The following is a 13,878-nucleotide window of genomic DNA, read 5'->3' as shown; positions in this document are numbered from 1 at the left end:
TTAAATGACATACCAGGCCCAGTGAAGTATTTATGTTTCCTTTTGGCAGTTTTCTTCTGTCAGCAGCAGAAATTCGTCCAGTGGCAAATGACAGCCTTCTTTCTGAGAAGCAGTGGGGACACTGGTAGAGGAGAACGAGCTAGGACTTTGGAGCTAGAAGAGCTGTGAAAGCAACAGCGAACATTTACTGAGACTTCACCAGGTCTTCACCTGCATTATTTCCTTTAGCCTGTGCAAGGACTCCAGGAGGCAGGTACTTTTCTTGTTCCCATTTTTAGAGAAGGAGATTGACACTTGGGGGCAGGAGGTGGGAGGCCATTCTGGGATTGTTGAGATCAACTTCTCCAGCCCGTTTCTTCTTCTCTGAAATGGGAACAATAAGACCTGTCCTTTCTATAGACAAAGGTGGTTATAAGACTTGAATGAGACACAGAGGTGAAAAAAAAATGGCACTGCAAAGCAATATTCAATGTTCTTGTTGTTATTTTTGTGGCTGAGCCATAAGGAGCACCAGGGACCCGCTGCCTCAGCTTCTGTCTGTGGCCTGAGTCTTGCAATTGGTAGGACAGTGTGTGGTGATAGAGGTCCATGTGGATGGTGATATTTCAAATCTTATTGGATGAAGAGTAAAAAGAAGTAAGAGCAAGAGAACAGGAAAAGGATCTGAAAAGGCAAGAGCATCTTGTTGGCAAGGAGAGAGGAGATAAAACAATATGTTGCAGTATCAGCCCTCGGGTCAGTTGTCTTCCCTCTCAGCGCCCAGCCTACAGTCCCTGTGGGCATCTTCATCCAAGCTAATTCTGTCAAGCACATCCTTCGAAGAGCTTTCACATTTCACTTCTCTCCTTCCTCCCTGTCACAGACTTGGTTCAGATGCCCATCTCCACTCACCTGGACTTTGTCAAAGCCTTCTACCTGCTCTCCATGCCTCCAGTCTCATCCCCATCCTCCATCCTGCTGTCAGAAATCTTACCCTTCAAAGTCTACTCCATCCCTTGAAGGATAACATCTGAATTTTGAGCATCATTTACCACCTTTCATGACCCCAACCTTACTAACACCTACAGCCTCTGGCGAACCACAGCTTAAAGGCTAGTATTCCAGCCACACAACCATTGGCCATTGTTCACACTTGACTTTTCCTCTTTCAACCTCTGTGCTTTTAACGTTTGGGAAGCAGGGAAGTTGTCCTTCCCATTTTTACCTCTGAATCCTGCCAAGTCCAGCTCATGAATTGTCCATATATATGCTTTTTACTGATTTCTTTTAGAGAGAGAGAGGAAAGGAGACAGAGAGAGAAACATCAATTGCCTGACTCCTGCTCGCCCTGTATTAGAGATTGAGCCCCAAACCAGAGCATATGCCCTGACCGGGAATTGAACCAGCAACCTCTCAGTGCATGAGATAATGCTCAACGAAAGGAGCCACACTGGCCAGGGCTCTTTCTGTATATTTTTTTAATTACCCAATGGCATTGTAATTACTTAATGCCCGTCATTCTCCCTCGGGGTTTCTAAGCAATGGGAACTGCGTTAGCCTCTATAAGTCCCCCGCCTTGGTGTCTGGTGTACAGAAGGCACTTGACAGAGGCTGTGTGAAAGGATGAATGAACCTCTAAGCTTGGATTGGGCTTGTATGCAAGATGGCTCTTCCTTTTTCCCCTGCTCTGTTCACTGACTATGTTTTCCTAAAAATGTTCATAAGCTTTCTAATGACTCTAGAGATTGTGCTCATGCCCATGAGGTGATATGGTGACTCCTGATTCTTTTCAAGTTAGGGAAGTGGGTGGTATGTAAAATATCTTAAAGCAAGCAAGCAAAAAAAAAAAAAAAGCTTTTTTTTTTTTTAAGTTAAAGTTTTCATTCAAACAAACCATTTTACTGAACTCTGGAGCATCTTGGGAAAGACATTGGTTTCATGCAAGGTTTGCACAAGATCTCTACCAGCAAATTAATCCAGGGAAATGAATCCTCACACCTCCTTTATTTTGCTGGTCTCATTGGTTTAATGAAAAGGTTTGGAATGGTGTTGACAACACCATGTTATCCAAAGGAGCAAGATTTGGATCTATTCTTTCCTCAAAAAGAGACAATATAAACTCTGTAAGCAGAGGCATGTTTCCTTTTTTTATTTTTACTTTTTTCATGAAAACCTATTGCAGTTCAGTGGGTTAACCACAGCTATTCTGGAAACACACTGTATTAGATATGCAGCCCAAAGCCAAAATGTCACAGACATTTTAATTGTTCTAGTTGACTAATACTCATTGATATATGTACATACATGCATATTCTGTTTTGAATTTTCCCCATCCACCAGCATACATAATAACCTTAAAGTAGAAACAGATTTAACTTTTAATTTTTACTAGTCTGATTACAAATGAGAATTAAATCGTGTGGTTAAAGGCAACAGCAACCACTTCAGCCAAGTTAAAATGAATAACTTCCACAGAAAGTCTCTCGTTAGGAACATTTCTTGGGCTTAGCCAGAGTTCTAGATGAAACCATTTACTTTCTGGGAAGTTACTATACTGGGCATGGTAGTCTGGCTTGGTGGTTCTCAAACTTGAACTCAAGGATTAGCGTAGGGTGGCATAGGGGTCTCGAAAGGAGAATTTCAAAAGTGCTCTTCCCAGGCCTCCTCCAGCTAGATACTGACTTGGTGTGTCCGGGGCAGGGGGCCTGGAAAACTGTACTCTGACAAAGCCCCCAGCTAATTTTGATGCAAAGACCCCCACCCCACCCCTCACCTTTAATGGTGTAATTTAGGGTAGTATCTTTGTATTTCTTTAAGTGGAAGCTCTGTGCAGGGACCAAAAAATGCATGTGACAATGTCTGCCTGCTGGTGTTCTATGACAAGAGCCACACATTAAATAAAAAGTATGTTTGCCACTCAGAGAGCAAGAGTTTGGTGTTCATGGGCAGTCAACAGCCTCTTCATATGTAAGTGATTTGTCACAGATTACTTGGAGTGATTCTATTGTGCAAGAGCAGTGGAATGGCCTAAGTAAAACCAGTCCTTGGCAGCCTCTGCTCTCACGAATCCTGAGGTTTTTCTCAGATTAGGGTGGGAAGGACCAAGGCTTTCAAGCTAGACCGTCATTTTCATCTGGTACAGATCTGGCCCCGGCCTCTAAATGCAAGAGCCTTTTCCACGAGGTCAGCAGAAACCAGATACCTCCGCCTGTTCTCTAGGCTGCAGATCAGAGGCCTGACTGATGGAGAAACTCGCTGGGGAAGCTCCTTGAGAGTGAATGGGGGTGCAATTACCTTCGAACTCCCAGTGATGGCTGGACCCTTTTATTTTGAAAGCTGGCTCAGGCAGAAACATAGCAAGTTATTGGGAGATGGCTCATGTCCAAGGCAGCAGGTGACCACTGGACATCAAATTGTTTCCTTTAATATAAATCATTATTCATTTTAGGCTTCCTTTTTTGTCATCAGATATGTGCCATAGATTTCTAAGAATATTTTAAATAATTAAATTTTGTCCACAAAAGTAGTGGAGAAAAATAGTTTTTAAAAAAACCCCATTCTCACTTAAAGTACTTTTCCCATCTAGACAAAGAATGTAATTGAAGTTTGGAAAAAATAACTAAGTCTTTATCTTCATTTTTCTTTTAGTTATAAGTTGGAATCAATAGCTAGAGATTTGTATTTCTGCTTTTTTGTGTGTGTTCCTTGATTTGTTGTTATAAATTTCTCCAAAGGAAAAACAATTAACTGTGTAACAGCAGACAAAGCTGCTGCTATTGAAAAGTGGAATATTAAGTGGCATGAATCCAAGCGTTCAGGAGATAACTTCATAACTTCACCAAACAGTCAGTGTTCCACGCTTAGCCCAGATATTTGCTGTATCTGGAAGTGCATGGAGATGAATACTGGAATCGTTGCTTCTTCCAGGTGAAATGAGCCTTAGCCAATCCTGTGTTTGCAGATCAGGCACCAACACTCAGAAAGTCTGGGCCCTGTCACATGCCATGGAGATGGCAGTGGCTGCGCTGGCTCTGCAAACGGGTCGTGATGACACACCCACCTTTTCCAGTTGTGAATGGACAACCCTGAAAGAGGGATCCTCGACCAGAGGAAACGACTGTGCCTTTTACATGTGTTTCCTTAATCCCGACAATTAACTCTGCCATTGCACATTCCTGTTTTCAGGGTCTTCTAATTCTCTAAAAACCAGCAACTTAAAAAGCAGCCATTTCCCTGCACCATGCTCAAGGCCAGCATGTGCTCCATCTTTCTCTTTGGCAAATTGTCAACTTGTCTGTCAGATCAGACCAGATCCTTCTGTAGCAGAGAGCAGCTCATGGTCTACTGCTTCTCCCTGAGGAGACCCCATTGGCTCCCACACAAAGCAGCCATAGCAAAAGTGCCTGCTGTCAGTGTCTTCCTTACTTCTTCCCCCTTCCTCCATGCTCCCTCCTTTCCTCCATCTCCCTCCCTCCCTCCCGCGCTCTCTCCCTTCCTTTCTTACTCCCTTCCTTCTTTTTCCCTCTTACTTTCTTATAATTTACTCCCATCCCACATATCTGAAGCCTGAGGTCTATTGAATGAGCCCCATGTCACATGTTAGTAGCTGGAGACTTCCCTCACAATCCCCTTCATTCACCTCATCGTGGCTACATTTGTAGTGGAGTCTATTACCAAAGGACACCTAGCTACCCAAGTTTCCTTTATGGGGGTGTTGCAATTTTTGCTGCTAATTTGGTAAGGGTTCTGCTAACAGTGTAGATCCCCTTCCTTAAGGAATTGAGATTCCTTCAGTGACTGAATAAGCCCAGTTTTTCCTCAAGGTCATGGGTACTATATTCTTTTCTTTTCTTACTTAGCAATTTACCTGTGATAGCTGCTCTGAGAGTAGACATTGTCCTGGTACTGGGTTTTCAAGTCATGACAACAATGTGTGGGTTTCCTCTCAGCCCCAAAGAGAATTCATTTCATGAACAAACTTTTAAATATTAATTTTTGTTGGTAGCACTCGCTGGCTAGTATCATAAATTTATCCATTTCTGATCATGGATTTTTTTGGCATACAAAGAAACATTCCTTGACATCCACTGGCCTTATCAATAAGGAGCTCTGAAGCTGGGGGAGAGATGCTGGAAGCAAATCCTGTGTCCCCGTGAGTGTACTCGACCATTGACACAGACCCGCAGGTGCTGCAACAGGAAGACATGCCCTGAACAGTCTCCCGGCTGCATCTGGAACATGGTCGGTCTGCACCAGAATAACAACGCTCAGATGCTCTCGTGAGAATTCAGTCACTGAGGTCCTCCAGGAGGCAGTGGCAGTCTGGAGGCCGGCTGGGCTGAGGTGCTCACACTCCATCCATCACCTTCAAAGCAGCATCCCGGGCAGGAGCTCTTCCAGGGGGGGCTCCACTGGGCAAAAGGGCGTTCCATTTGCATGTCTTTGTTGCGTTGTTTGCATTTTGCACTTTACCACCTGTCCACCCAAAGGTAGAAGTTCATTAAAATATTCTCCTGTGCAGGCCTTCCCAGGAGATAGGGTTTCCCTTTTCCCACAGGACAGCCATCCCAGGCCCAGGCCGTCCCTCAGGGAAGCTCAGGCAGCCCATTTTCTTCAAGGCAAAGGAACTTTCCACTCAGAAGCTTCTCCTTCGTTGAATCTCTCTGGCCTTAGTTTCCTTATCTGTGGAACAATGTTGGGCTAAATGTGGACCTTCCCAACTCCAACATGGGGTGATTTTTGCTGACCCATCATTGTAGGAAAGAGAGTAATGATAGTAAAAGCTACATTGCTGATCTTTCCACATGCCAGGCACTAAGTATCCACATGTACTGGCCGTCTGTCTTCAACGCAACTGCCCTTGACAAGTACTACTGCTATGTTTATATCAAGGATGAAGAAACTAAGACAAGAGTGGTTAGAGGACTCGGTTAAGCTCACACAGAGTAAGAGGTGGAGCTGGGTACCCACCCAGGCAATCTGGGTTCAGAGCTAGAAATTTCAACCATACTCTATACTGAGAAAAATTATTACATATATTTTACATGTTTACTTATTTAACTTCACCATGTGACATATGAACACATTCTTATAAAAATTGAAACTTCCGTTGTGAGTCTGTACTGCTGTGATTACTAGTAAAAGAGAGGACCTTTTCAAATGCTAACTAAATTTGTCTTTTATGTTCATTCTTCTGTGAATTACCTATTCATATTGTTTGTCCAGTGTTCTATTGGCTTGTCATTTTATTATTGATCTCTAGGAGCTTTTTATATATTCTGGATACTGATCATTTGTCTATTATATACATGGCAAATATTTTCTCCTAATCTGTTGGGTGCGTGCTTTTAAAAAAATCTCACTTATTGAATGCTATTGCCTTGGCATGCATTAGCAATAATCCTTGTAGCAAAACTATGTGTTACTATCTTCTTCAGTTTTATAGCAGAGCAACATGTGATACAAAGGATAAGCATCTTGCTCCAAGTCACACACACGGCAGAACCGGGATTGAAGGCTGTCTGATTCAGATCCAGACTTACCACCACTCTTAACTCCGTCTATTCTAACAATCCCACTTGGCAAAATGCAAGGACTATTTTTTTAAACATCAGGTGGTTCTTATCATAGACAATGACTATAAACTCTTTAATTCAGCTAGTAAGCTTTCCTGTTTCTATTAATGTCATTTGGTGTGACAATATGCAAGAAGACCCGGGAAGTAAAAATCTAATCACTAACCCACGAAGGCAGGAACCAAGTTCTGTTCACGGTGCTACCCCAGAGCCCGCGGGAGGTGCTGGGAATCGACAAAGTGGAAGGTGCTGTGTCCAGCAGGCAGAGTTCTACTGGCCTGGTGTTGCCGCCCGAGGGTGGATTTGTGCTCTCCACTACCCATGGGGGTGTCTTTCCGCTAATGCATCCCGCCCTGGGCGCTGTGCTGAGAGCTGTGTGAGTAGATGCTGTCCCATAGCGGGTTCCTTCTTCTTGACCATTCACGGCTCCACCTGGATCCCAGCAAAGCAGCTTTCAGCCCACCTGCCAGCCTGGATGGAAGTCAGGATCTTAAGGTCACAGAGCAAAGGAGTTGCAAACCCTGTATTGAGCTTATCCTCAAGAGCCCCTCTTGTGGAGCCTGGCCCATCCGCCTCTTTGCAAGGTCCATTTAGCATTTCAGAGGGGAGCAGAGTGGCCGGTTCTATTTGCTACCCTGGCTTCCTGGTTGCCGTCCTCTCCCTTCCCTCAGCCCTTCACTGCTTTGTTGCACACACTCAGAATCTACCCCTCGTGAACGGACAGATGTTTTCCCCTTGAGGTGGATTCCAGGCACTTTGGGTTTTCTTTTGTTGCTTGTATCTGTACTTCTTTTCCTCTAGAAGCTACTGTCTGGAGGGCGTCAGTATGGTGTTAAGAAAAATTCTGAACTTTGGGCATGACTCTGAATCTTCCAGCTCTGTGCCCCAGGCCAGTAATAATGCCAATAGGTAGTAGGCTACACAGCAAATCATGTCTCAGTCACTGATCCCTGCCCTATATCTGCCCTTCTAAAATCCTTTTTGGAAGAAGGGTAGGTATTTAAAAACTCAAATGACACCTTCCCTATAAAATTTCCCCCAGACTAGCCCCAGACCCTGTTCCCCTGTCAAAATTGATCACTTCCTTCCTCTGCCTTCCCACTGTAGCTTTTCTTCTTCTGAGTGCAGCACTTGCGATATTAGAGTGATTTATTTCTCTCCCTGTCTCCCACATTAAAGGTAAGCTCCAGAGGACCGACACATCTCACCCACTAGGTATTCTGAGCACCTGTGCCAACACTGAGTATGGGGTGATCACCCCGCTGAAGGTATGAAGGGCAGTGGGCCAAGCTCCGGGGAGAGGGAGTTGGTACCAGAGAGCAGAGAGAGAGAATGATATCAAATGGGTGAGCTGGGGTTGGAGGAGGAAGAGATGAGTGGAAGGGGGAGAGTGGTAATGGAGAGGTGTGTTGGGGCAGAGGTTGGGGTTTGGGGTCCCATCACCTGGACGGAGGCTCCACCCCAAAAGCTGGAGGGAGATTTGACTCCAGTTCTGCACTACCACTTCCGATGCCTCTCAGATCTCAGGGCCATCAACGCAATGGGGCTCCTGGTGCATCCCGCACAGGGAGTGCCGAGGTCGAGAGGAACGATGTAATGTGAAGAAGACACCGCGTGAATGAGGCGCCAGCATGTGGAGGGGAAGCTGCCCCGCAGTACCTACAGTCAGCACACAGCAGGGACCATAACCAGGTGCCTGGACTGCTAGTCAAGGGCCCTCCCGCCGCAGGGGGCTGCCCCATGGGAGCTCAGGAGGGAGGAACATGGATTTTAAGTAACGCAACGGAATTCTTCCTAAGATCACACACAAAGCCCAGACTCATGGCCAGCTCCGAGACCAGCCAATTGGATGTGAGAAACAGGAAACAACCAAGCCATGAAGTAAACTGATCCAAGTGTTGAAAAGATAATTTGTCCAAAACCAGGCCCGTGGCGACGCTTCGCTGTTATTTCTTAGCGAAGGGCAGGGGTATGTGGAGCGGCCATCACGAGACCATCTTTAAGGCCCTCACTGACTCAAGTGTCAGAACGAAGGCTCTTTACTCTCTCGAATTTCCCGCTCACTTTCTGGGAAGGTTTTTTTCAGTATGAAATCGGTTAACTTTAGGAAGCAGTCCCCGTGTTTAAATGTTTGATGCCACAAAGGCCAGAGAGAGGAGGGTGAAGCTCACACCTTCCCTGGGGGCAGGAGGGCATTTTTCATTTTGCCTGGGGGTCCCACAGTCGTTCATCCAGAGATCCTGACGTCGCTGCCAGGGAGTCCACTCTGAGTGCAGGACCCCTTCCCAGCACAGAGTCATGCCAGGGGGAGAGGTCAGCTGTGCCCTCGAGAGGGGAGGAGAGAGGCTCTGGGGGCTGGATACCCCACAGCCCGCTAGTCCCGGAGAGCAGTGCCTTCAGTAAGACAGTGACAACAGCAAACACTGGCTGGGACCTGGGCACCCCAGGCAGAGAGCTGAGGACACTGTGTACCAGAGCTGCTGCCCAAACACTCTGCCCCTAAACCTCCGTTCCCTCATCCGCAGGAGAAGGAAACTCTCGCTCCCAAATGCCACCTTGCGATGGGCTGCACCACAACCGTGGACCACGCGCTGAAGATGCCGATGGCCTCTTCGATACCAAGAAACTGCTATCGGGCCTGCTTCTGGCAAGAGGGCTGGGGAACGACAACAAAGCACGGAAGGTGTCTTCCAATATATAAATACTCTCTTGTTGGCTTTTGAGTTTTGAACCTACTGCATGCAATTAACTAATCAAAAATAACTAAAATAATTCACATTTAAAGTCAGAGGAACCCACAAATGCAGTTTCCCAGTCCAGTTGAATCAAAATATCCAGACAGGAAATGAGGCAGTGTTTTAACCACTTCTCTAAAGTGACCCTGGTGCCGGGTTCAAGGACCCCTGCCTGCGTTTGAGGACCCCTGTTTTACAGATAAGAGAACTGACCTTTGAGGGAGCCAAGTCACGCCCTTGCTTAGGAACAGAACAGCCGGTAAAATCTGGGTTTCCAGTGCCCAGATCTCCAAACCATGGGACCCTCCTCTTCTTCCCGCTGGGGCTCCCAGAATCCTCCCCTCTCAGCGCTACAAGAAAGGCTCTCCTTGTCCCAGATCCCTTGCTGTTCAAACCCTGCTTTCTGCACGCTAACCTGGAAACCTGGGTGATGATGTGTTTAGTGGGTTCTAATGGGCTAATTGGCTCCGTTAAAAGACACTGCTTGAACGCTTCTGGAAACATTTGCAATTAATGGCTGTGTTTTACTCCTGGTAAGTTCATATGGGGGATTCACTACAACAATTTCCCCAAATGCTACCCCAGGAGGCAGAGGAGAAAGAGCTTTGCCCTTCAGTCCCATGGTTTGAAATGTTTACTGTGTGGAAGTCATTTCTCTTTTTGCCTTGTTTCCTACATCTGTAAAATAAGGACACAATAATCTTAAAGGAACCATTTAACTCTTATTTTTTTAAAATATATTTTATTGATTTTTTACAGAGAGGAAGGGAGAGAGATAGAGAGTTAGAAACATCGATGAGAGAGAAACATCGATCAGCTGCCTCCTGCACACCTCCTACTGGGGATGTGCCCGCAACCCAGGTACATGCCCTTGACCGGAATCGAACCTGGGACCTTTCAGTCCGCAGGCCGACGCTCTATCCACTGAGCCAAACTGGTTTTGGCGAACCATTTAACTCTTAAAAGTCTATTCCATAACCCCTGTTGGAATCTTTCCTTTCTGTTTAAATCTATGTTTCCAATGACAGGCCCTGGAAGATTCAATAGTCCTTTTGGAAAAGAGTTTCCGGCAACACGGGTGTTTTTGAGCTCGGAGCCCCAGCAGCAGGGTTGTAGCCATTTCAGGATCAGGCGGCGGTCCAGGGAAGCACTCTGTGCAAACGTCAGTCTTGATCACAAGAAGGAAGAGGAGCTTGGGATTCACTACAAGACACTGAAGCCAAACGCGAGTTAAAGATGGAATGAGCCGTGAGAACTGAAGAAGGCCCTGCCCAGGAGACGCGTGTGCGTGCAGACACGCCTGCTCGCCACGGTTTCCGCTCCTGCCGCAGGCGGGTGCATCTGAGAAAGGGATGGTCCAGAAGACATGCCCTGTTTTTCATCCCCTGGCAGGACACCTGGACCAGCTGGTATGCGGAGCCTTAACCTAAGGCGTTCCTCCCACTAAAAGGCAAGTCAGTGCTCCTGGAAGGCAATGCTCTGTCTTATCAGCCACACACCCCCAGTGTCTCCAAACTTATCAGATCTTTTCATGAACAGGTGTTTCTTTATTATTATTATTGTGATAAAATATACGTCCTATCTAATAAAGAGGGAATATGCTAATTGACCCTCACGCCGCTGCAAAGATGGCAGCGCCCACAGCCAATAAGGAGGGAATATGCTAATTGACTTCCCCGCCCTCAAAGATGGAGGCGCCCACAGCCACAAGATGGCCAGCAAGGGAGGGCAGTTGTGGGTGATCAGACCAGCAGAGGAGGGTAGTTAGGGGTGACCAGGCCAGCAGGGGAGGGTAGTTGGGGGTGATCAGGTTGGCAGGGGAGCAGTTAGGGGGTGATCAGGCTGGCAAGCAGAAGCAGTTAGGGGCAATTAGGCAGGCAGGCAGGTGAGCAGTTGGGAACAGCAGTCCTGAATTGTGAGAGGGATGTCCGACTGCTGGTTCAGCAGTCGGACATCCCCCGAGGGGTCCCTTATTGGAGAGGGTGCAGGCTGAGCTGAGGGACAACCCTCCCTCAGTGCACAAATATTGTGCACCAGGCCTCTAGTAACATATAATGTGCCATTTTCACCATTTTTAAGTGACAAGTTTTGTGGCATTACGTGCATTCCTTATTGTGCAACCATCACCACCACTGTCCCTATAACTTCTTATCTCCCCAACTGAAGCTCCCTCGTTCCCCTCTCCCCACCCTTGGCCACCATCATCCTACTTCCTGTCTCTGTGGATTTGACTGTTCTAAGCACCACGGGTAAGTGGAATGGTACAAGGTATTCCTTTCATGTCTGGCTTATTTCACTTAACATAATGCATCACAGGTTCAACCATGTGCTGTCATGTGTCAAAAATCCCTTTTTAAGGTTGAATAAAAAGGGATGTGTCTATACTGCATTTAGTTGATGCCTTCATCCACTGATGGACACCTGCATTGCTTCCACCTTTGCTGTGAATAACACCTCTGTGAACATGGGTGTGTAAATATCTGTGCCAGTCCCTTCTATGACTGGGTTTGGATAGGGATGGGCAGGCCATACCTGGCAGGCTGAAGCATTGCAGGCCGACTCTATATTTCAGAGTTTTTTTCACAGCCTTCCCATGCAGTGAGTCCTCTGGCCTCCCCAGCCTCCCCACCGTCTGGTGAGTCCTCCTTAGTGGGCAGCAGCTGTGTTGGACACCCCCAGGCTTTCCTTTCTGAGTTGGGAGGGCCTGGCCCAGCACATTTGGTGGCTCTGTGGAACATTTTCTCACAAGCATGGACCTTCCTGCCTCCTCAGCTGAGGACATGGATATGTGACTCAAACTCACGTACGAGAGCACATCTCCCAAAATCTCAATGACCTTCAAAATAGGAAAGAATTTAATTGGAGGGTATGGGAACCTCTCTCCTAGAGTAGGGTTTTAAAGGTTACCAAAACATTTCTGAACAATGTGTTGAAGAGACAAGACTAAAACTGTGGTTTCGTTTCCTGAAAAGAATTCCTGACAAGCTATTTATTACAGAGCCCTTGATATCACTGAGGGTAAGTGGAAAAAAAAGACAAGTGTTTCCAATATGTGCGTGGCTTTGTGCATTAAATTATTTGTTATCTTTGAGAGGGAAAAGGGGAAAAAAAGCCAAATCAGAATCCTGGGTCATCATGCCCCAAGCCAAGCCCTCGGGATTGAGTTCACAGAGTGGTTTTATTTTCCCCAGGTTTTTTAAGGTTATTGAGTCTTCTTGTGGGCAAGCCTTGTAACTAATTTGTAAGAATAGCAGTTACTTTTTTTTATTATTTTTCAATCCTCACCCAAGGATATTTTTTCCACTGAATTTTAGAGAGAGTGAAAAGGGAGGGAGGGGGGAATAGGAGGGAGTTAGAGAGAGAGAGAGAGAGGGAAACATGGATGTGAGAGACACACATTGGTTGGTTGCCTCCTGCACTTTCCCTGACCAGGGCAGAGGATTGAACTTGCAACCCAGGTACGTACCCTTGGCCGGGAATCAAACCCTCGGACCTTTGGAGTGAGGGCCAATGCTCTAACCATTTAGCAACACTGGCCAAAGTGTTACTTGTTTTTTTAAACATATGAGAGCCAGGACAACATCTTCAGTGTTAAGAAATTCTTCTCTAAAACTCAGTGTCGCCACAGAACTGACTGAGAATAGACATGTGATTTTAAATGGTCATCATCTTTCCAGTCTCCCAGCATTCACATGAGTTCCGGTTCCAATCCCACCACCTAAGGCCACCTTTAAAAAAATTATTTTCCAGTTACAGTTGACATACAATATTTCATCAGTTTCAGGTGTACATCACAGGGATTAGACATTTATATCCCTTCTGAAGTGATCACCCTGAGAAGTCTAGCGCCCTCCAGCATCATAACGTAGTCATTGCAATATTATTGCCTATGTTCTCCATGCTGTACTTTACATCACCGTGACTATTGTGTGACTACCAGTTTATGGTTCTTAATTCCTTCACCTTTTTCACCCAGTCCCCTAATCTCCCTCCCCTCCGGCAACCATCAGTCTAGTCTGCTCTCTGATTCTATGAATCTGCTTCTGTTTTATTTACATTATTTTATAGGTTCCACATATAAATGAAATTGTATGGTATTTATCTTTGTCTGACTTATTTCACTTAGCATAGTACTCTTTAGGTCCATCCACGTTATTGCAAATGTAAGGCCACCTTCATGTAGGTGTCCCGCTGCTGTCTTCTACATGGGAACTCAAAGCCACAAATGTGTTAGTCCAACCGCAAGGAAATGTGAGATTTGCAACCTCTTCAGGACTACAGCTCTAGTGAATACTGATTTATTTATTCACTTTTATTAATTGCTACCATTTTATTGTGATCTTACAATGGCCAATATTAAGCACTTTACATACAGTTTCTGTTCCACTCTTATGACAGCTGTGTGGGGTAGGTCGTTTTATTGCCCCATTTTACAGGTGAGGAAAACTGAGGGTTTGAATGGCTAATTTTCCAAGGGCACACAGCTAGTGAATAGTGAAATACTTTAAAACTTTGCTCCTTTGCCCATTGGGGAAGGTCTTTATGTAACCAACAGATTGCCCTTTCTGGAATTAGTGTGTGTCAGATGT

Source organism: Myotis daubentonii, chromosome 1, assembly GCF_963259705.1.
Source record: "Myotis daubentonii chromosome 1, mMyoDau2.1, whole genome shotgun sequence".
Lineage (NCBI taxonomy): Eukaryota > Metazoa > Chordata > Mammalia > Chiroptera > Vespertilionidae > Myotis > Myotis daubentonii.
The sequence above is the reverse complement of the archived record's forward strand: the minus strand, read 5'-3'. Positions refer to the sequence as shown.